Source organism: Eurosta solidaginis, chromosome 3 (assembly GCF_040869045.1).
Source record: "Eurosta solidaginis isolate ZX-2024a chromosome 3, ASM4086904v1, whole genome shotgun sequence".
Lineage (NCBI taxonomy): Eukaryota > Metazoa > Arthropoda > Insecta > Diptera > Tephritidae > Eurosta > Eurosta solidaginis.
This window is the reverse complement of record NC_090321.1, coordinates 153,347,745-153,369,955: the sequence shown is the minus strand read 5'-3', so window position 1 is coordinate 153,369,955 and position 22,211 is coordinate 153,347,745. Positions and strand designations below refer to the sequence as shown.

General features: G+C 40.4%; 1 protein-coding gene across 2 annotated transcripts in view; it reads left to right on the top strand.

Annotated features, from left to right (window-relative positions):
• LOC137244381 (T-complex protein 1 subunit eta-like) overlaps positions 1–22,211 on the top strand; it is an 85,665-nt gene that overhangs the window by 57,254 nt on the left and 6,200 nt on the right. The gene's annotated exons all lie outside the window — the stretch shown is intronic.

The following is a 22,211-nucleotide window of genomic DNA, read 5'->3' as shown; positions in this document are numbered from 1 at the left end:
CGTTAGTTCAAAAAATGCTTGATAACGGTGTTATCAATGAAATAGAAAAACAGCGACTTTTAAGCAAAACTGCCAACCCACCTAGAATTTACGGTTTGCCTAAAATTCACAAAGAAGGGGCGCCACTTCGACCTATTTGTTCCTCTATTTGCTCACCGTCGTATGAATTATGCAAATATGTTGTTAACATATTGGAAAATATAACTAAATCGTCTAAATTTAATGTTAAAGATGCGATTGAATTGAAACGAAAAATAAATAATACCTATATCTATGATGATGAGATTCTAGTGTCTTTTGATGTAGTGTCCTTATTCCCGAGCATTCCAGTAGACTTGGCATTAAAGATAATATCCTCAAAATGGAATGAATTAAAAGACCATACAAAGTTAACGCAAGAGCTGTTTTTAAACATAGCATAATGGAAAATCGTTACTTTAAATATAATGAAAAAATATATGAGCAACGGTCAGGAATGCCTATGGGATCACCAGCATCACCTGTCGTAGCAGATATAGTCATGGAGGAACTACTATCCAAATTCATGATGGAAACTGCCAACAAACCGCGCTTATTAACTAAGTACGTTGACGACTTGTTCGCGATTGTTAGGACACAAGATGTCGACAAGATGCTCAACGATCTTAACAACTTCAATAAATCAATTCAATTTACAATAGAAACGGAAAAAGATGGAGAGCTACCCTACTTAGGCACTCTTATTATCAGAAAGAATAACAAATTGTTGATTGACTGGTATAATAAGCCCACGGCATCTGGAAGACTTATTAATTTTAATTCAAAACATGACAAAAAACAATTATAAACACCGCAAGCAATTTCATTAGAAGAGTTCTCTCGATGAGCGACACGATTTTTCACGGAAAGAATATTGACGAAATAAAAGTAACCTTGACAAAGAATGACTTCCCTATGACAACCATAAAGCAATTACTTCGAACATACTTTACCGAAAATAAGGAGAGAACCAACATAGCCAAAGGAGAGGGAAAAATATACAAATCAGTAGTTCATGTTCCAGGAATAACGGAAAGAATAAAATTTTCAAAGCTCTATGACAGATAAATATCAGATCGCGTCAACTTATAAACACACGCTAAGAAAACTCTACAGCAATACAAAGGATAGAATTCCCAAACAAGAGAAGTCTGATGTAGTTTACAGGATTCCGTGTAATGGTGACGGGTCCCACTTATGCAAAAAGGTATATGTGGGGACAACAAAAATGAAACTCAAGACAAGGATTTCCGCTCACAGGTCAAATGTGAAATTAAGAAGCAGTTTTTCGGACAATAAGACGGCATTGTCATCACATTGCAAAGATACCGGGCATTATCCCGATTTCGATAATGTATCCATTTTACACGAGGAGAAAAATTACGGCAAAAGATATACTTTAGAAATGCTGCACATAACGAACACCCCTAATGACACGAAAATGAATTATAAAATAGACACTGATCAGCTGGCACGCGTTTACCGCGACTTAGTTTTAAGACAACAACACTGTTCTAGTTAAAATTGCAGCTCAACACAACAAATGCAGTGGGATGACAAATATATATGTACATATGTACATTTGTATGTTAATGCAAATGATTATGTCTTTTTGTTCGTCATCCTATGTATTGTTGTTTTTGTAGATTTTTGTTTATACTAACGGTGTTTTAAATTGTTTATATTTTCATATTTATTTGACTTCTACGCTTTCTTTTTTCGTAGATCTTGTTAGTCGGTAAAACATATTCAATTGTGTAAGTGGTATTATGTTTAGGGTTTGAAAATTGTTTACATGTTAACTAATTGTTGTTTTTGTACACAGTTCCTGAGGATGATCTCAGAATGAGATCGAAATATCGACCAAATAAAATTGAGATATAAAAATTTAAACTGTGTTTCAAATTTTTTAAACTGCCTCGAGCTCATTAAAATTTAATAAATTAAAAAATAACTATTTTGCAAAAATATCTTTAGCGTGGTATACGCCGATCTTTTTACCATTACTATCGCCAAGCTCGTACATCGAATTCCCGACAGTTTTTAGGGACTATGCATTTTATCTGTTTGGGAGCCAGCTTGGGGTTGTAGTTATCGACTAGGGAACTCTGCTTAAAGTTTCGGCGATATACCACTTGTCCGATTTTAAACGTAACATCCCTACTCCTAGTGTTATATACTTTTTTACTTCTTTCATGGGCCAACTTCAGCTCTTTCATTATCTTGCTTCGCAACAATTGTAGTTTGTCATTATTTGTTTCTATTTCAACGTGAACATCTTTCAGTGCGCCCAACTTTCGGTATAGCTCGTATGATGCAGCATGCTGTATCATAGGCATACCGAAAGTGGCATAGTACGGCGACATGTTGATGGCAGAATGTGCAACGCTGCGGAGGGCAAATGCGGCATCTGTGACATACTTGTCCCAGTTTTTCTGATTATCCTTTATGAAGGATCGGATGATTTGTAGAACTAATCGATTTACCCTCTCCGCAGCGTTACCCTGAGGCGAGTAAAATGCCGTCTTTATATGTTTTGTGCCGTACTTTTCTAAAAAGCTGTTGAACCTTTCAGCTACGAATTGTTTTCCATTATCAGAATGGATATATTCGGGCACGCCAAATATATGGAACACATCCCTTTCCAAAAACTTTATAACCGCCGCTGAAGTTGCCTTTCTCATCGGTTCTAAGAATACAAACTTAGTAAAATGATCTAAACACACAAAGACGTACACATTACCATCACTACTACGAGGGTAAGGGCCCATAAAGTCAATAAACAAACGTTGGAAAGGTCGTTCGGTAAGCTTTTGCTTTCCCATTAGTGGTTGTTTGAATACATTTTGTGTCTTGTTTATTTTGCAGGTTTCACAATCATTGACATGTGCGCACACATCAGATACCATGCCTGGCCAATAATACTTTTGACGCAGTCGGGATAGGGTCTTATGTATGCCACCATGGCCAGCAGAAGGTGAGCCGTGTGACAATTCCACTAGCCCCGGTCGCAACCCCGACGGAACCCACAGCTTCCAGGTCTGGTCCGCTAGAAGATCGTCCCCCCTGTCAAATTGCGTCCGTTTGTATACATAACCGTCCGATAGACATAGGTCGGGGAGCTTTTCTTTGTTTTCAGTCACCGTTTTTCGAAGCTCTTTGTACTCCTCCGACTCAAAGTACGGTGACTCGAGGCATACGTCCATCACACGGTCATTCGTCAATATTTCGTCCATGTGCATCCGTGAAAGTGTGTCGGGAACCACGTTCTGCGCACCTTTTCTGTGTTCAATATTGAAGTCATAGGCTTGTAGTTTTAGACTCCATCTTGCCAACCTACCCGACAGATCTTTCTGATTCATCAGCCATTTAAGGCTGGCATGATCAGTTATGATGGTGAATGGGGTTCGCTCCACATATGGTCGAAATCTTTTTACGCTTACTACGGCAGCGTAGCACTCCAGTTCGGTGATGCTGTAGTTCTTCTGTGCTTTGTTCAGTTTTGCCGACACGTAAGCGATTGGTCTTTCGTTCTGGTCATCGTCCAGTTGAAACAAAACCCCTCCCACTCCGTCAGTTGATGCATCACATTGAATATAAAATTTTCTGTTGAAATCAGGGTGTGTAAGCACTGGTGCCGAAATCAACCTTTGCTTCAAAATTTCAAAAGATTTCACCGCTTCGTCAGTCATAGTGCATTTCTTAATTTTGTCTTTCTTGAGGCAGTCGTGCAGCGGAGCTGCAATAGTCGCATAGTCCTGTATGAAACGTCGGTACCAGCCCGACATGCCTAGGAACCGTCGTAGTTGCTTCGGGGTTTTAGGTGTAGGAAAGTCCCTCACGGCTGCCACCTTATTGGCGTCTGTCCTAATGCAACCGTCCCCTACTACGTACCCAAGATATCGCACCTCTTTATAACAAAATTTGCTTTTTTCTACATTGATCGTTAATCTAGCTTCCCTAAGACACCGAGCGACCTTTTCCAATAAACACATATGAGACTCAAAATCTATAGAACAAATTAACAAATCATCAAGATAGACAAAGACACTTTCACGTAAAGCGGCCGGAATGACCTTGTCCATAAGACGACACATACGTTGTGCTGCATTGCACAACCCGAAAGGCATCACAGTGAATTGGTATAGGGGTCGGCCTGGGACAGTGAAGGCTGTCTTCTCACGTGACTTGGGATCGAGGGGAATCTGCCAGGAAGCATCTTTCAGATCAATTGCGGAGATATATCTAGTGTTTTGCAGGCGGCTCAGGATTCCATCAATGTGGGGTAAGGGGTATGCATCTTTGATTGTCCTTTCGTTCACTTTTCGTGCGTCTAAACAAAGCCGATTTTTGGTGCCCTTGATCACTAACGAAACTGGTGAGTTCCAGCTGCTGTTGGACTCCTCTATTACTCCCATTCTCAGCATTCGGTCCAGCTCTGCGTATATGGCGAGTGAAATGGGATAGTGACGTTGCTTAACTGGCTGGTTCTCGTCGACAACTTCGATAACATGCTCTTCCTTGTCCGTTCGACCTAACCCTAATACCGCGAAGGACGGGAATTGGGCTTTCACACGCTCCAACGTGTTACGCTCTTCGGTCGTTAAGACATGCTGAACGGCGTCGAAAGACAGATCACCCCCAGCGGGAACGAGCTCAGCCACACTAGCAACATTGTCACAAACATTCACACCCTTACTCACAACATTCATACCAAAGGCCTGCCAAAAATCTACTCCCAAATAAACTTCTTGTTGTAGATCAGGTACAATTAAAAATTCTAACTCTTTTGTGGAACCATCCCACAAGACAGGCAACCTTATTACCCCTACCACGGCGGTGTCTGCCCCATTTGCCGTCCGGATATTTTGACCCCTGATTGGCACAATCAGGGCCTCTCTACCGCGCAGAAGTGCCGCTGAGCCTTTCCCTAAACAGCAGGCACTCGCCCCTGAGTCCAGGAGTGCCAGGACCTCGTGGCCTCCTATCTCGGTTTTCGCAAAAAACCTGTTATCCCCTTTTACTGTAACTATGGTGGCAACAATCTTACTTCTTAACCTTTTGAAATATTTTCTTTTCTCTCGCATTTTCCTAATTTTTTCAAAATTCCTACTATTCTTCTTCTCCTTCGCAAAATATTCTACGCCTCGCTTCTTCATATTCAATTTTCCTTTGATGTAAACTTTTTATTTCCCTTTTCTCCTTTTTATGCTCTATTGGTTTCGCAACTGCGACCTCATTTTCTATTCTTTTTAATATTTTTACTCCCTTGTGGCCGGGTTGTGTGTTTCCTGGCTGGAGCCCCCGGTTATTTCCGCCAGCTTCATGTTTCCCTTGTTGGGGATTAAAAACACAGAAAGACGTATTACTACCACAAGCAAAACAAAGCATACTGTGAAACTGGGACGAGCATTTATTTGGCTTTTGTGCTTCTGTCGGGTTTTTCTCAAAAAAATCCACCGGAATGCCAGACGAAAAACACAACATTAAATGAAACGGTGACGCACAAAAGGAATTTAACGTGGACTTAGTCACATTTGGAATAACAGATGGACCTGGGACACTGGAATTGACAGGGGTTTGGTGCTGGGTCTGGGATTGGGGTTGGGGTCTTCTGTTGAAGGCTTCTATCTTCCTGTCGCATAACTTTTCCTGTAGTTCTGACTCCTCGAACACTATCTCATTCACTGCCCTACTACTCCTATTTTTATTTTCTTTCATAAGTTTTTCGGCTCTCCTGCACTCAGTCTTGAGCTCCGCCAGAGAGTCCATTTTCAGGGCGAAGGTCAAGTTGGCCAGGTATGGTTTGAGATTTCCCCTGACTATGCCAACCAGCTCCTTCTCAGGGATTCGCGTCCGCAAGCGGAAAGTGATATCATGTATTTCCCAGTAGAAGTCGTCGAAAGTTTCGCCGGGTTGCTGCTTCCGTTCCATCATTTCACGGATTATTTCATAGTTGGACTCGGCGGTCTTAAAGTGGCTTAGCAGCTCGGCTTTCAGTCCGAAGTACCCAAAATCGGGATCTTCGGAATGATCCTCGAGTATCTGCCAATACCACCTCAAGGCACCGCCGGAAACCAGACAATGAAAGTCCGTGAAAAGCTGGAAGTAGGAAATGTTATGTTGTTCGCGCATTCGTTCAACCCGGAATATGAAACTTTCGACGCTCATCCCTTTCTTAGTCCCGTCAAATTTTATGTGCCACTTCTCCAAATCGAGCTTTTTCCACCTTGGCGGTTCATTCGGGTCTCTTGTGTCTCGTGTCCCCACCGAGGCCTGTTTAGACGATGGTCCACTGGCACGACCGGCAGTTGCGCAGGCTAGGCGTTCGGGGGTGGATGCCCCCGCAGGTTGACTGCCCAGGGGATGCACGGTGGTTTCCATCTCTGCCACTCTACCGCTAAGGTTCCCAACGTTGGTTTTTATGCCTCGGACTTCCCTTGTTATCTCAGACACCAGGTCTTGCTGCTGCGCCATCATCCGGCTCAGTTGCTCCACGTTAGACATGGCATTAGCATTTTCAGTCACAGTACCAGGCGGATTTCCAACGCTGGGGCCCGAAATGGCTTGTTGTGGTCTCCCCTGTGCAACCTCGCCCCCCACAACACTCCCCTCCCCCGTGTCGGACATTTGACACAAGAGATCGATTTTTTGAGAGAAGTTCAAACTATTGCTGGATTCGTTGAAGGACAGTCCGCTTGCGAACGTCACCCTCTGGATACGTTCGGGGTCGATGGACGAAAAGATCCGGGACTGGCACCTGTCGAAGTAGACAGTCGGGACAAAGTCAACTGGCCGCGGAATGCCAGTGTCGATCTGGTCGAACACAGACCCTACTACAATGTTTTCAAATTCTCGCCTTTCTACCGCCTTCGATTGGCTGCGCGTAACACGCCTATTGGTGCTCAGCACCCCTAGACCACCAGAAATCCTGTCCTCCGGAACCTTACCTGCCTCCTTGTCTTTGGCAGACATTCACCAACTAATAACACCAACGAGCTACACCCCAAACGTCCACTAGCAACTAGTAAAATCCAAAAAAAAAAACAACGTTCGTAGGTGCAACGCACCACTAGACGAACATAAGCAAAATGCAAATGATATAAAGGACCAGCTTATATTTTGGGCAAGATTCAGAAATGCAAAATTCCACGGAAATTAAAAAAAAAAATTATTAAAAGAAAAAAAAAACTTTAATCTGTGTAAATAAAAAAACTTAATGGTACCCGAATAGCGAGGATATATAAATAACGAAACTAAAAATCAGATTCATAAGACAGAATATATATAGGAATTCAAATACTTATTATTTTATAGACTGCGTGTTATAATATAATGTGTGTGTAGGTGTATGTATTTATGTAGATGAGTGTAGTGTATGGTTTTAAGTATATGCTTAAAAGCGTTTGTATGGATGTACTAACAGCCAATAGTCGGGTCGGAACTAATCCACTGTAAGACCTACCGAAAAACTATGCTTATTATTACTAACCGCAACCAAAAAAAGATATAAAAAGAAATAAAATGAACAGTATGTTTATAGTAAAAAATCCAAGATTATAAAAAAAACTAGATGATGCAACTTGGATACAACATCTCTATGACGTATTGTCCTGTCAGCTACCTATCGATACAAAATAATGACAGAGCGGTTTAAAAGGTCGAACCAAACCCAAAAAAAAAAAAACTTTTGCTTAATAACAAACCTTAAATGAGGATATATATATGTATATTGGTGTGTGGTGCTGCCTTGGCGAAGGTCATGTGAAGGCGATTAGTCCGTATCTTTCCATCGTCGTGTCCATTTTCGGTCCCCGTACTGTCCTTTAGGTGTGGCACTACACGCCCGGTGACGAATCGCGAAGTGTGGCTGCCACACCTCCCTACTCTCATCGTGGCGACTTGCTGCAAACCTCACTTACCGATAATGCTGGATCACCGGTAAGGTAGCTTGAACAGTCGTCACGATCTCCTAACTAACGTCCGTCTCTCTAACTGTGTGCCATACCAAGTACCACCTACTCGGATTAAAATCCAAACAGGGAACCCCGGTACGGTCACTCAGCTTTCTCCTACTCTTTTTTGTCATGATGCCACATACTGCCAGGGTAAATCCCAGTAGCGATGCCATCATGCCAGTCCCTGTCCAAAGTCAGAAGAAGGAAATGAAACAAAGTTTAGAGGGGTAAGAGAGATAACCAAAATATTAAAAAAAAAGAAGATAGTTACTAAAGGAAGAAAAAAATAAATAAATAAAGAGTCGGGATAAGAAAAGAAAATCAATCTAAGTGGGCTATTAACGTTGAAAATACAAAAGGCAAAAATTGGAAGCATTAATTGAGATAAAAAAAAACTGCAAAACAAAGAAAAAACTAAGAAAAAAAAAAAAAAAGATGGAAGGACAAAAAAACTAAAGAGGTCATCGGGCTATAATCGTTGGGCGCCATTGTTACGTAGCTGACTTGTTGGGGTGGTGAGGAGCGGCGGCAAGCAGGTATGCTTGCGGGCCCAGGCTAGCTCGTCGTCTTGGGCGGGGTATTGCACCACCGACCTCACCCGCAGCCACATGAACAAAATGAGGGTTCATACCTGCGTGTGTATAGGAAGGAGTGAAAAAGCTGAAAAAGATAGAAATAAACGTGAGGGGCAACGTTATAGAGGGGAAAGCATATGGGATAGAAACAGATGAAGGCCTGTCCTGTCAGGTGGAGTCTACCCTCCCTCTGCAGTGCAACTTGCACTGCACCGTGGGCACTGTGCTGACTCCTGTTTACCTTACAGTGCCCCCAAACCTGACAGAAGTCTGTCCCCTGTCACTCAGTCACTTTCCCTAAAAACTCACCTTCACCTTACCTTGCCGCGCACAAGGCGCAGCGCCCACACCAAATGGATTTAACCTAGCCCTGCATACTTGCAGCAACGACTAAAATTTTCATCCATCCATAAGTTACAAATTTTATTTTTGAAATATATCTCTGAGTAATATTAATAAGTAATACCCTAATACCTATATGCCTACTTCAAATGTACTTAGATTGAACTTAGGTAAGAGAAGATACTACGGTGTCCAAAAAAAATAATAATTCAACTTAACGTCTAATTATTAATGATTCAATTTCAAGATTTCAAAGACCGTAAGTATAAATATAAAATCATTTAAAATTAAATCCAAAAATCAATCTAACTTAGGTATAGTGATGATGCGAAAATTGCTACGTTCTAACACCAGTCTTCCAATTCAATTTTACTTCATGTAACAGAACTATATATACTTAAACTTAATAGTTATTCCCTAAATATCCTAATCTAAATACTTGACAATTTGGGGGGAGGGGGAACCACCCTAATGGCTATGCCCAACTATCTACTTCGATCATTCAAGGTTCAAAACTACGTTGTCCGCAAGGTTCATCAAGGTGGAGCAAGTGATAACAAACATATGTGATTTTTGCTTGTCATCTGCAAATCCCTGACCTTCCTCAATTATCAATTATGGAAGCAGGAGCAGTTCATAAATACAACAAAAAAAAAACCAGTTTGGTATATTATTAAAATGTGTGTATGTTTATAGCTACGTATGTACATATATTCCTTAAGTTTATGTTTCCTTCTTCTATTTTCTCAAGAAGATCCGGCAATATATGTTAATATATGTACATACATACATTCAAATATGTGTATTGGCAAAAATATGGTACTCAAGTTTCACTCACCCATATACTCATGCTCCAACGGCGCCGGTGCAGTTGAGTGGATGTGTTGAATTTGCTGAAATAGTAAGAGGCAAAAAAAAACATACATACATTTATATGACCACACTCAAGGTAGCTACTCTCAACCACTCAGCCACGATCACTCGTTGGTGATCTTTGACGATGAGTGATTTGGCAGTATTAAATCTACCCGCGTGGTGGCAAAACGCCAACAAAAAAATAACTAAAACTGTGGATCATCAAGTGTTCTTGGTGCTGCAGGCATCCTATGCATATACCCGTTCTGGATGTGGGGCTGGCAAAAAGCAAGAAAAAAGAAGAGGTAGCTTGGTCGGGATTGAATTGGCCGGTAGTAAAAAAAATTTAAAAAAAAAAAAAAAAAAAGGTTACGCTTCAGAATTCGGAGGCTTTGAAAAAGTACTACTACACATAGGAGCAGACATATGCGAAAGATGTGTATCTATATGGCCAAGAAAGATATTGAAAGACCAAGAAAAATTCGAATGTCAAACTGGAGAAACTGTGAAAAGAGAAAGAAAAGTGGATAAACGAAAAGTAGAAAAGCAGCAATGGATGCAAGAGTGCCCCGAAAATTAGTTCATGAAACCTGGAGTTGAGGTAAAGCCTGAAAATTATAGAATTTTTTTTTTTTTTTTTGAACAAGAAAAATGACCGGCTCCGGAAACTCAATGACCCTTTTGTCCGTTTCTTACCACAATCCTACCCTTTACGATGGTATTTGCTTAAAATATAATAACATACAGAAATATGCAAGAATGATAAAACATAAGTGTATAAGTTTAGGGCCGGAAATGCTCCTCCCGCCGCGTTTATTAGATGCGCCGGCGGAACGATGTCCATGTATTGCTACCAACTTTCTCGTATTTGTTGCTACCGATTTTATAATCGTTGTTGCTCTTGTTTTCAGCCTTGCCAAAAATTGTATTGGTTTGATTCGAGTGGTGTGCTCTTAAAGGATCTTTGTTGTGTGTAGTGTCGTGGCTGTTATTGTTGCGGTCCAGTACGCCAGTGAAAAATTTTATCCTTGATATTACCAAATCTTTTGTTTTTTTTTCTTACTGTTGCTTGATTCAACTGCTGTATGTGTGCCTGTGTCTGATGGCGTTGCGTTGCTACCAATCACAAAATCTTTTACCATTTATTTCGTTCTACTTGTGGCTACTGAAGACAGTGTTTAGTTGTGGTGTGACCTAAATCCGTTGTAATTGTTGCGGTGGTTGCTGTGGTACGCTACGTCGTGTGGAAATTATTGTTGTGGCTGTTGTGTTGACTGCCGCCAATTTGGGCCTTTTTGCGCCAACAAATCTGGGTTTTAGCCACCTTTGCTTCGAAGCTAGTGCCCAGTGCACAATTTCCGCCAAGTCTAAGCGATCTGCCAAATAAAAAAACTTATTATTTACATAAAAAAATGGATTTAAGAAACGTATGCCTTTCTACCAACGTATGCCTACTTGTTTGCCTGCTTTATTTCCTCACCTACATGCTTATATACATATATATAGGGATGTAAATTTATGCATGCAGGTTTACTTTTGGCTTGCTTGGAAACTTGGCTATATAGGAGCCAACTTCCCAGTGGGCATGCCAGCTTGTGAGAGGGAGATAAAACACAAAAATATACACTTACCTGGTACCATAAATTTTGGTGGCGAAATCCAAATATACCGCCGGATTAGGGCGTGTACGCCTTGAAGCACTTCGCGCGCTAAAACTTTTCGCGTAGATTTTTTGGCGTTTTAAAATCCTGCGCACTAAAAACTTTTCGTGAAGGTTTGTTGCCGGTTTAAATTCACAGACACTAAAAACTTGTAAACCTTTAAAAAGGTCTTATGAACTTGGAGTTTCACTTCACTTCACTTGCACTGGGCACTGTTACAAGAAAACGTTTGCCCGTTGTCTAGCTTGATGCCCTTTTATAGCCACCGCCGTGGCAAAGAACGTTATCCAGAAACGGACAACTTTCACCTATACATGTTAAACTTTCTTCTCGGCTTTCCCGTATTTTCTTTTATGTGTCCACGCAATCATACACTCCTATGTTCACACATACACGCTTATACCACTTAACATTTTCATACTTAACAAGGCAACACACCCACATGGACCATAGCCTTCGTGCCTTGCCCGCCAACACTGATCCATTCCCACGCTCACACATTCATACACTTAAACGCTTACACAACCTAACACCTACACAGATACATTTATTTAGTTCGTGTCTTGGCTGCAATGTTGCTACATCATCAGCAACATCGCATCTTCTCCAAACTCAATGTTGCCATCTTGCTGTAGCAACCGACGTTGCAACATTGCGGCCAACACACGCACTGGTCACATCACACGTAGTCACAGATACATCATGCCATTCACTCGAACCAGTGCTTATGAGGAAGGCTGTCGTTACAGTGTATTAAGAGTGTCATGCTGTCGTATAGAATTACCAAATATATTACAGTTCGTAAATTTCTGTTATGAAAATAAAACCAAAATAAAAAAATTAAATGTGAGAGCAGTGAGAAGTTTAAAATTTTTTTAAACGTCATTTCGGCTGTCACCGGTTTTACCTTGTAATATTTATACCATGTTTGTGCGTATTATTGCCAATTAAATTCGCAGATAATTACATTTATTTCCATTGTATACAATACTTATCCACAATGGCGCATAATCACAGTCAAAATAAAATAGATTTTAAATTTAGTTGCAGCTGTTTGACAGAATTTTCTATGAGCTATCTGTCAAAAAAGCTGAAACTAAATTTAAAACTGTAGCATAACATATCCGTAAATTCTATGTTTACATTTTCTACATTTTCAAAAAAAGCTTTGCCAATTTTCAATAAATAGCGTGTTCCTCTGAGTGTTCGTTCATTTGGATTGCGAACGCATAGTACAGGGCTACAAGTAGGATATGTAGCAGCACGCACATACACAGCCACGCTCACCTGATAAAATGCTTGTTTTTGTTGGTTTTTCTTTGTGGATGCTATTTGGCACTGTTGTACTTCTTAGGACCAAAAAAAGTGTACTAGCTGCTATCGAAAACTGCGTAAAATTTTTATTGTAAAATTACAAAGAAATATCCTTATTTACTTTCAAATGAGCACTTAATTACATCTCTCTTTAAAATCCATATATTTTGGACAATTTTAATTAACAAATTGTGATACTTTATTACAGGGGACGATTGCTAAAACAGGACCAAAACCGTCGGGGGAGGTATTAATAGACGCGTTTTTGCATCGCTGCCAATAATTCGAATACTTTTTCTCTTTAGACTATTGATAACACGACAAAATTCGTCTTTTCATTTCTCTTTCCACATTTTTGGACGGGTTATTGCAGTCGACCTCGGTTTCAAACTGTTTTTCGTGGAGAACTTTTGAACGGGTAGAAGAACTTAGCACTCGTGTTTGTATTCTTAATGCTGGAATAACTACGCGTCCTCAGATACCCAAATTCAAGACTTTTGTATAATTTTCTTTCGGACCCATATAGGTGCACTACATTTTCATACTAAATTCGTTCAAAAAAATGTACCATCACAGCAACCCATATCTGATATTCCGGTCCGTTTTTTGTTTCCCTGCGTCGCTTTTCACGACAGCAACCCCTGTAATTTTGACACTTCGTTCAGTGTCAAACGCATGTTCCACGCAGGTTCCACTGAGTTCCACAATAGTTTGACACTGACCGAAGTGTCAAATGGCAGTGTGTTAGAAATGGCAAGGAATTGTTTCCTTCTCATACATATCATACTTGTAAACCTGTGCTATGTGCGAACGTTCACTCAAGAGGTAAGAAATAATTACCCTACAAACAGGTACCCGTTACCTAATCGATTACTTAATCGTCACCAATAACTTGGTCTCCAATTATCGTCTTAATGACTTTTACATTGCTGTCTTGAAAAAGGTAACGCATGCACTCTCTCAAAGTAGTGTACGTGTGACTCGCTTTCTCGCTCTTACCTATTGTGTTTTCGACATTCCTTCTCGCTCGATGTTATTTACATTTTTAAGTTACTTCATCAGTTATGTTTTCGTGATCGCTAACCAAAACATATGCAACAACAACAACAACACGGGTAACTGGCCTATCGGTTACTCGTACCGGTTACCGTATGTCAATTCGCTTTTTATAAGAATGAAACGCGTCCTTTTTGTTTAAATAATATTTAATTTATAAATAATGCATGTTTAAAATAATTTTTACAGTTAAAATCATGTCCTATTATTCTAGTAATTTTTACGTATGTGCATTTTTATATTCATAGACTATATAAATACATTAACGTCTATTCATAGTCGTGCACTTTCCGAAACCTTGGTTTGAAGTTCTTATTTTTCATGCGGTGGTGGTGTTGCTCATCATCAGTTTCCAGAGTCATATTAGTTTGGTAGGTATAGTAAGATCAGACGTAGCGGAATATAGGCAGCATGTCACGAGCATCACCAGAATCCAAATAAGCATTGTAATTCATTTCGTCATAATAAATAGCTTGTAGATGCCACATAGGTGTAACCATACCCTGAGGATTTTTCCGTTCAGATCTTGTGGTGTACAGTGAGCAAACTTTTCATAAACATGCACACGTAAACTTGTATTTGTTCTAAATTCTTCACCACATTCGAAACATAGAAAAGATGTTCTTTCATCTATTGTTTTCTCATGTTCATGTGTTTGCGTAAGTACCATTGTGATGCAAATTCTTGATTACAATATGGACAAACAGTTAATTCTAGACTTTTCGTTGTTACATCAATTGTTTCAGCGTGTTGTGCATGTAAATAAAAATTCATACTTGAATGTGTTTTAGTCTTCCAATGGCATAATTTACATTTTAAATAATGACTATTGGGCATATGAGAAATCTCATGGTCCAATAATTTGTTGAAGCTTGGTGTAGCTGTTTGAAAATGCCACAATTTTTAAATTGTAAATGTTCTAGCTTCTCTAGACGATGCATAAAGTAGAATGGCGTTGGCTATCTTCACCTGGTATATATTGATATTCGGGCGAATAAACAAATGGACCACTTATAATTGCACACCTCATGTGCATTCGCATACATATGCTATATTTATTTCGATATTATTAGATCTCTCAATAAAAGCAGCCGAATTCCGGTATGAAGTAAAAGAAAGTGATAATACCGATCTTCACTACTGCAGCCTTTTAATACAAATATTCCGGTATATAATAAAAATTGTCGAAATTCCGTTGATTTCCATTTGCTTAATTCATTAAAATCGCGAGGTACTCTGCTGAACTCTGAAGGTACAAATTTGGATAGAAACTGAAGATTTTTATTCATGACAGACAAATTAGTTTTAGAAATTAGCAAATTTAATCATTTTTTCATTACACCCAAATCGAACAAATGCATTGGATCCAAAGGAAACTGAGAGACCATGCCGAAATTTGCAGACTCTAACACCATTTCCGTATTTTTATATTCTAATCTATGATGGCTTATATCTTGCCGATTCTTAAATGATTCATCGGTTCATGCTATTCCCACACTAACAGGGAAGCTATGTTTTTCACTTGTGCAGATACATTTTGGACAAGCGTTTTTTGCAGAATGAGACATAACTCCAATGACAAAAGCACGTGCTGGTGAATCACAGGTGAACGAACGGACTCTAAACTGTTTAATTACCTCATTACTTCCAACTTTAATACCATTTTGTCTTAAGTTAGTTACCTCGTTGCAGAAACTCATTAAAAAAACATCATGGTTTGTTGGCTTACTGTTCGCTTGGAAACAGGCAATCAAAATGGGCCAAAGACAAGTTTTCGAGGACCTTGTAAGCTGTAAGCCATCAATCCCAACATCCAATGTCACATTATTACCACTTTGAAGGAAATCGAAATCTCTACGACACAAATTATTTTCGATACCTATATACATAAAAGTTCCCTCTCCTAAAACATCAAGTGGCACTTTATCCCGATTTGTACCTAAGAGAGTTTTTGCACACAATGGCAGTCCATCATAACCAATTTTTCGCATGGTATGAAGTAATGAGGTAATTTTGCTAAGAGGTAAGTTTTCTTCAACGACCCACCTTTTCATTTTGGTACATTTGAAATTATCAACATTTTCTGGCTCAATTTCGTCCTCGTCGCAATCATGATCTGAATCTTCGAAAAAATAATAAATTTCGATGTCGCTATCATCTTCAGCGCTGTGTCCAAAACCGCATGATTTAGATTCCCTGCTAGTACTAATCTGTTATTACTACTACAAGGAATATCGTCAGAAATACTTAAATCTACTCTATTTACTCCACGGATTTCATTTCTTTCATCTTCTTGAGGAGAATTATTTAATCTGCTGAATTTCGCTATGGATGCTTCAAACTTCGCCTTTTCCAAACTTAAGAGGTTTGGCATTGTTCTTTTACTAATTCTTAAAACTTATCTTTTTATATAAAGGACCAGGTATTAAAATTATTTTCCACCGCAGAAACTAAAATAAAAAGGTTATGATTTGTTTGCAATTAAATATATCTGCCAAACAGAAGAAGTTTACTTAGATATATCGCATGTTTTAATTTAAGCAGATGCCGCAAATAGTCTGCTAGTGAGATTATGATCACATATACAGAATACTTTAATGGACAAAAATAGCGCCATTAAAATAATAAATAAATGTAAGGTGCGATATGAATACCATAGAGCGTCCACGTAAAACATTTACCGGGTAAAACCTTCAAAATTTAAGAACTTAAAAGCAATCAGCAGTCAACAAACGATTCAAATAGAGGCAGCAGGTCATTACAAAGAGTGCTTATTATATTCTCACAAGCAGCGCCGTAGACAGAAATTCCGGGCCCGGGACTAAAGAATTTACGGGCCGCGCTTTAAAAAATCCACTAACACATTTGATTAACTTCAATTAATGACGTCTCATTCATGAATCATCATTGATGGATTACATAAAAAAAAAATGTTTGCCACATCAACTAAATTTCTTTTGGACTAAGAGCTGACAATAAAATTAACACAGAATATTTACTATTATACTATTTTATTGTAACGTAGAAACAAAATTCTCTTTTAACAACCAAAAATGGAAAATGGCCAAGGTGGTCCCGCTACTAAAGCCTGGGAAACCAGCTAACATAGGAGAGTCACATAGCCCGATATCTGTCCTATCGCCAGTAGCCAAGACGCTTCAAGCCATTTTTCTCCTCTACTTCAAAGCAAATTTGCAGCTAGCCTGTCATCAGTATGGCTTTAGAAAACTCCATAGCACCCCCACCGCGCTAAATGCCATTAGCACCCAAATAAATTGTGGTTTCAATCAGAAGCCCCACCATAGAACAGTACTCGTAGCGCTAGACCTATGAAAAGCTTTTGATACGGTCAACCATGGCACGTTACTGCAAGACTTGGAAGGGTCTACCCTTCCCCCATGTCTTAAAAGGTGGACCGCAAATTATCTGGGTGGTCGGCAGGCATCGGTGCAATTCGGAAACGAAACATCAAAGCCAAGAAGAATTAAACAAGGGGTGCCACAGGGTGGTGTCCTATCCCCACTTTTGTCTAATTTTTACGTATCAAAACTACCTTCGCCACAAATACTGCACAATAATGGCCACAAGCCCGGGCCCACAGATCGAACAGAATAAACGGCTACCGTTCTGATCTCTCCAGTTTTCTCGCCTCGCGAAACCTGGCATTATAACCGACTAAATCATCCGCGACCTTATTTACAACTTGGACGTCCCAAATGTCGACCATTTTGAACATCCACGTCGATGGCACTACGCTACCGACTGTCCTAAACCCCAAAATCTTGGGTGTGACGTTTGATCAGGATCTAGCAGGATGAGCATGCAGCCGCAATTGTACCGAAAATCCAGAACCGTAATAAAATCCTCAAATCCCTTGCTGGCAGTACTTGGGGAAAAGACAAAGAAACTCTCATTACCACATACAAAGCATTTGGCCAGCCGTTTGCATGCTACGCGTCCCCTATATGGTCGCCATGCATAAAAACTACCCACTGGAAGAAGCTACAGGCCTGCCAAAATACTGCGCTCAGAACTGCTACGGGTTGTCTTATGTCCCCAGAACACCATCTACATAATGAGGCGAGAATACTCCCCATCAGGGAGAGAAATGACATGCTACCCAAACAGTTCCTGTTGAATACCCAGACACCTGGGCATCCCAACAGGCATCTGATTGATGAGCCAACACCGTCTAGGGACTTAAGGAGTCATCTACGTAAGAATTTTGAGGAAATACGGCACCTGAGAACTCAGCCGTATGAAGCAAAAAAAACACAAGCAGGTCCTCAGTGAACTCCACAAACAGGCGTCGGACCTTTATGCCGGGAATTGCCCGGTGAATCCAGTACTCAGGGAACAGTACCCAAAATTTGCGGAAGAGGAACGCATACACCCCAAGTAAACGCGAGTCACTCTGCCTCAACTTCGTTCTGGATACTGTAACAGGTTAAACTCTTACACATCCAGAAGCAACCCCGACATGCAAATGTATGCCCCGCTTGCAACGTGTCCCCACATGACACCAACCATCTCTTTAATTGTAATGTGCAACCAACGCCTCTAACACCCCTTTCATTATGTTCCACCCCTGTCGAAACAGCAAGTTTCCTTGGACTCCCGTTAGAGGATATTGATGACAATTTGTGATCGGTCGCAGCTACTAGGTGGGGCGAAACATTTATACAACAACAACGGCCACTCTGTTTACGACGTGGGAGGAACAGATGTAGCAAATATTGGACGCTCACGTCGATGGTGTCACACTACCGACTGTCGCGTCACCCAAAGATCTTAGGGATAACGTTCGATAATACTTACCTTCAAGGCCCATGCCACCAAAATTTTCTATAAAGTACAAAGTCGCAACAAAATCCTCAAGTCGCTTGCCGGCAGTACCTGGGGAAAAGATAAAGAAACGTTGCTAACCACGTAAAAACAATTGGCTGGCTGCTCGTGAGCTACGCGTCACCAGTTTGGACGCCTGGTCTTAAAAACACATACTGGAAAACGCTGCAGGACTACCAAAATGCTGCAATCAGAACTGCCATCGGATGTCTCCTAATGACCCCGGAACACCACCTACATAGTGAAGCCAAAGAGCTCAATATTAAAGAGCACAATGAAATGCTGATATTTTTTTTTGACCCACTGTGTCAAACATGCAGCCTTCCACCCCACCAAAATCCATGTTTGCGTACAAAATGCGCCAACTGCGATAAACAACACCCATCTATTTCGAATAAATGGCCGGTTCCTTCCAGAAGGAAAAACTTATTTCCTACAGCTTCATCCCGACTCTCCTTCGCTGAACTAGTCCACCCCAGCAACAATGGACTTACGACAAAAAACAAGACACCATCAATAGTAATACAACTAATGAAACACCCGATCATAGCAGCAACAGTGCTTCTAGAAATTATTAGCTCAAGCACTTCTGATAAAACCTCAAATTAACTGTTGCAAAAACTGCATCAGCAGCCAAAGAAACCTCAAAACACTCCATGCACCAATAAATTCGCCGATAACTCTGCTCGGCAGCAATTAATTATAAACGGCATTTATTTTATGTCACCTAACTCGGGCATAGATATTTCAAATACTGGTCCAGGAGACGTCCAGGACGACAGATTTGTCTATGACCAGGACCTTTAAAGTTCTACAATTGAACATAAATGGAATATACAATAACCTGAACGAACTACACCTTCAAATAAAAGAACTCACATCTTCGGTCATTTCGTTACAAGAAACACACCTCGCATAAAACAAAACCGCTCCAATATCTAACTCGTACATTACATACTTTCATAACTTACCACAAAATTTAACAGAGAAACAAGGGATAGCTGTCATGATAAGATATGATATACCTCACAAACGCATAGATGTGCAGTCTCCTCTTGCCACTATTGCTATCGAGATAAACTTGAACTTCAAATTTACCATCATTTCCACTTATGTCCCTCCTCAGCAACTATATAGCGTTAAAGATTTATTCGACATAAAAGCTAGTGCAAACTCAGATCTGTTACTCATAGGAGATCTGAATGCACGGGGTTCAGAAACCACCAATCAAAAAGGTAAATAGTTGAAGACTTTCTGCTATACAAGAGCCTAATAGTTTTAAACGACATGCCACCGACCCATTTCACAACATACCAGATACATATTTACACACATTAACGTATGCATATGCTCCGCTGGCATGCGTTTAAAACTAAATTGCTCGACCCTATCCCAACTCCATGGAAGTGACCACTTCCCTTTGTCCACAAAAATGTTGTTACCTGGATCGAACCCGCACACCCCCAACCCGAAGATCATTATTAACACTTCTTTTCCTTTACTAAATAAATAAAATAATAGGCTTTTTAAAACAACTTACATGTTACTCACTTCTTGCTATAAGCTGACTTGCTGAGAAGGATGATGCTGTTCCACAGTCTTGTTATTGAAATGAATTGGCTGTAATAAAACAAAGAAAATACTGGCTTTATTAAGGCATCAGTTTTTGTAAAACTACTTACATGTTACCTGATGATGCTTTACCACCGTCTTGCGAAATGTAATTTTATTGAATTGCAGCTAAAGACAAAGATGACCGATACTTACAACATTTAGAAGTGCCTAACCAACCAGCACATGTCACAACTAAAAGCACATGAATTTTTTCTTTTTATTAACATCTCAACAATTATATTTTTTTGCGTTTTAATACTTTCCGGAATAAATATTGTACCGTTATTAAAGGTGAAAGAAAAAAGCTTTGAATGTGTGGGTGAACTAGTTACCACCGTCTTGTAGGGTAGATAGCGCACGCTGGTCACCTGCAAAAATCGTGTGACCAAAAACGCACACAGCCACACGAATTTTTGACAGGGGTGACGATTTGGAATGAAAAATTCTCCAAATGAAATAGCATGTTGACAGATTTAGCTTTGCCACAATGTATCGTGCTCTCTCGTACCTACTATATTCATAGGTATTGTGAAATATGTCATTTTTGTGTGGAAAAAAATTTTCAGCGAGTCCGCCATTTTCCGCGAATTGAGCTGCAGGCCTGTGCTAATTTTGGAGCATTAAATTAAATTAAAACAACAACAACCGAACGATAACTTTATAGGTGGTCAATATGGTGAAACAGCTAAGCCGCCGCCTCAAGCCAATGCGCCAACTTCCATGGATTCGCCATCGCCTCCAGCAACGACACCGCCAGGGAAAGCTGTACCTGGTGGTCCCAATCAGATGACTATAAATAGGGCAAATATACCTGGCTTGCCTCATACTTTGTGTTTAATAAATTTTGTTATTCTAGACTAGTCAACCACCAGTTTCAGCTAAACCACCAACATCAAGTGAAGGGTTGCAGCTCCATACCAGCACACAGGTGAATAGCAAATGTCACCGCAATCGTGTCCAATGCCACGACAGTCTGGTCTAATGCAGTCACAATCCGGTCAAATGCCACCTCAACACCATATGCACCAGCCATTTGTTGGCCATGAGAAACATGGTCCTCCAGGTATGCCGCCCGCATCAACTGGACCAGGTGGGGCAATGACACCACATCCAGTTATACCAAGGTATATACCACAACAGCAACCGGGTTGTGCAATGCCACGATAGCAGCAGCAACAACCTCCCCAGGCTGGCTATCTGCCAATGCCACAAAATCCGGGCTATCCACCACAACCTCAACATCCAGGTTATCCTCTACAACAACCAGGCGCACCACGTGGTTACATGGCTCAAATGATGCCACCAACACAACCTGGACAGACGCCAATGCTCAGTCAACCACCCAAGCCGGGTCAACACCCAATACCCGGACACGTCCGGACGTCCTGGTTATAATGTATGCTAATACAACTAATAATTTAAAAATTTGCTGATGATTATTTTAGTGTTATTTTCTTTAGCAACCACCTGCACCTGTTACTGGTAAATATCAACAGCCGCAACAGTATTATCAAGCCCAACGCCGTTTAGATCCCGATCAGATGCCAAATCCGATAAGCGTTATCATTGAAAATCAAAATAGCGCTGGTGGTGCTTTTATTACTAATGAACAGGGTTTATTACCACCATTGGTGACCACAAAATATGTGGTAGAGGATCAGGGTAACTCCTTGCCACGTTACGTTAGGTATCGATAATCGAAATTAATGTTTTGTTTGGCAATTACATTGATCTTTATTCTTTGCAGGTCGTCTTTGTATTGCATACCTGCAACAGCTGATTTATTAAAAACAACAGCTTTGGCCATTAAGGTACGCGCACATTACGCTGCGCGACACGTAGCGTCAGCGGCGCCTCACAGAGCGACATATTTTGGCAACTCACATTAAGCGGCAATCGAGCGACATATTGCGGCAAAAGTTTGTGTTTATTTTTTTTTGCAAAATGGGCGACACAGTTTTTGAAGGTGTAAT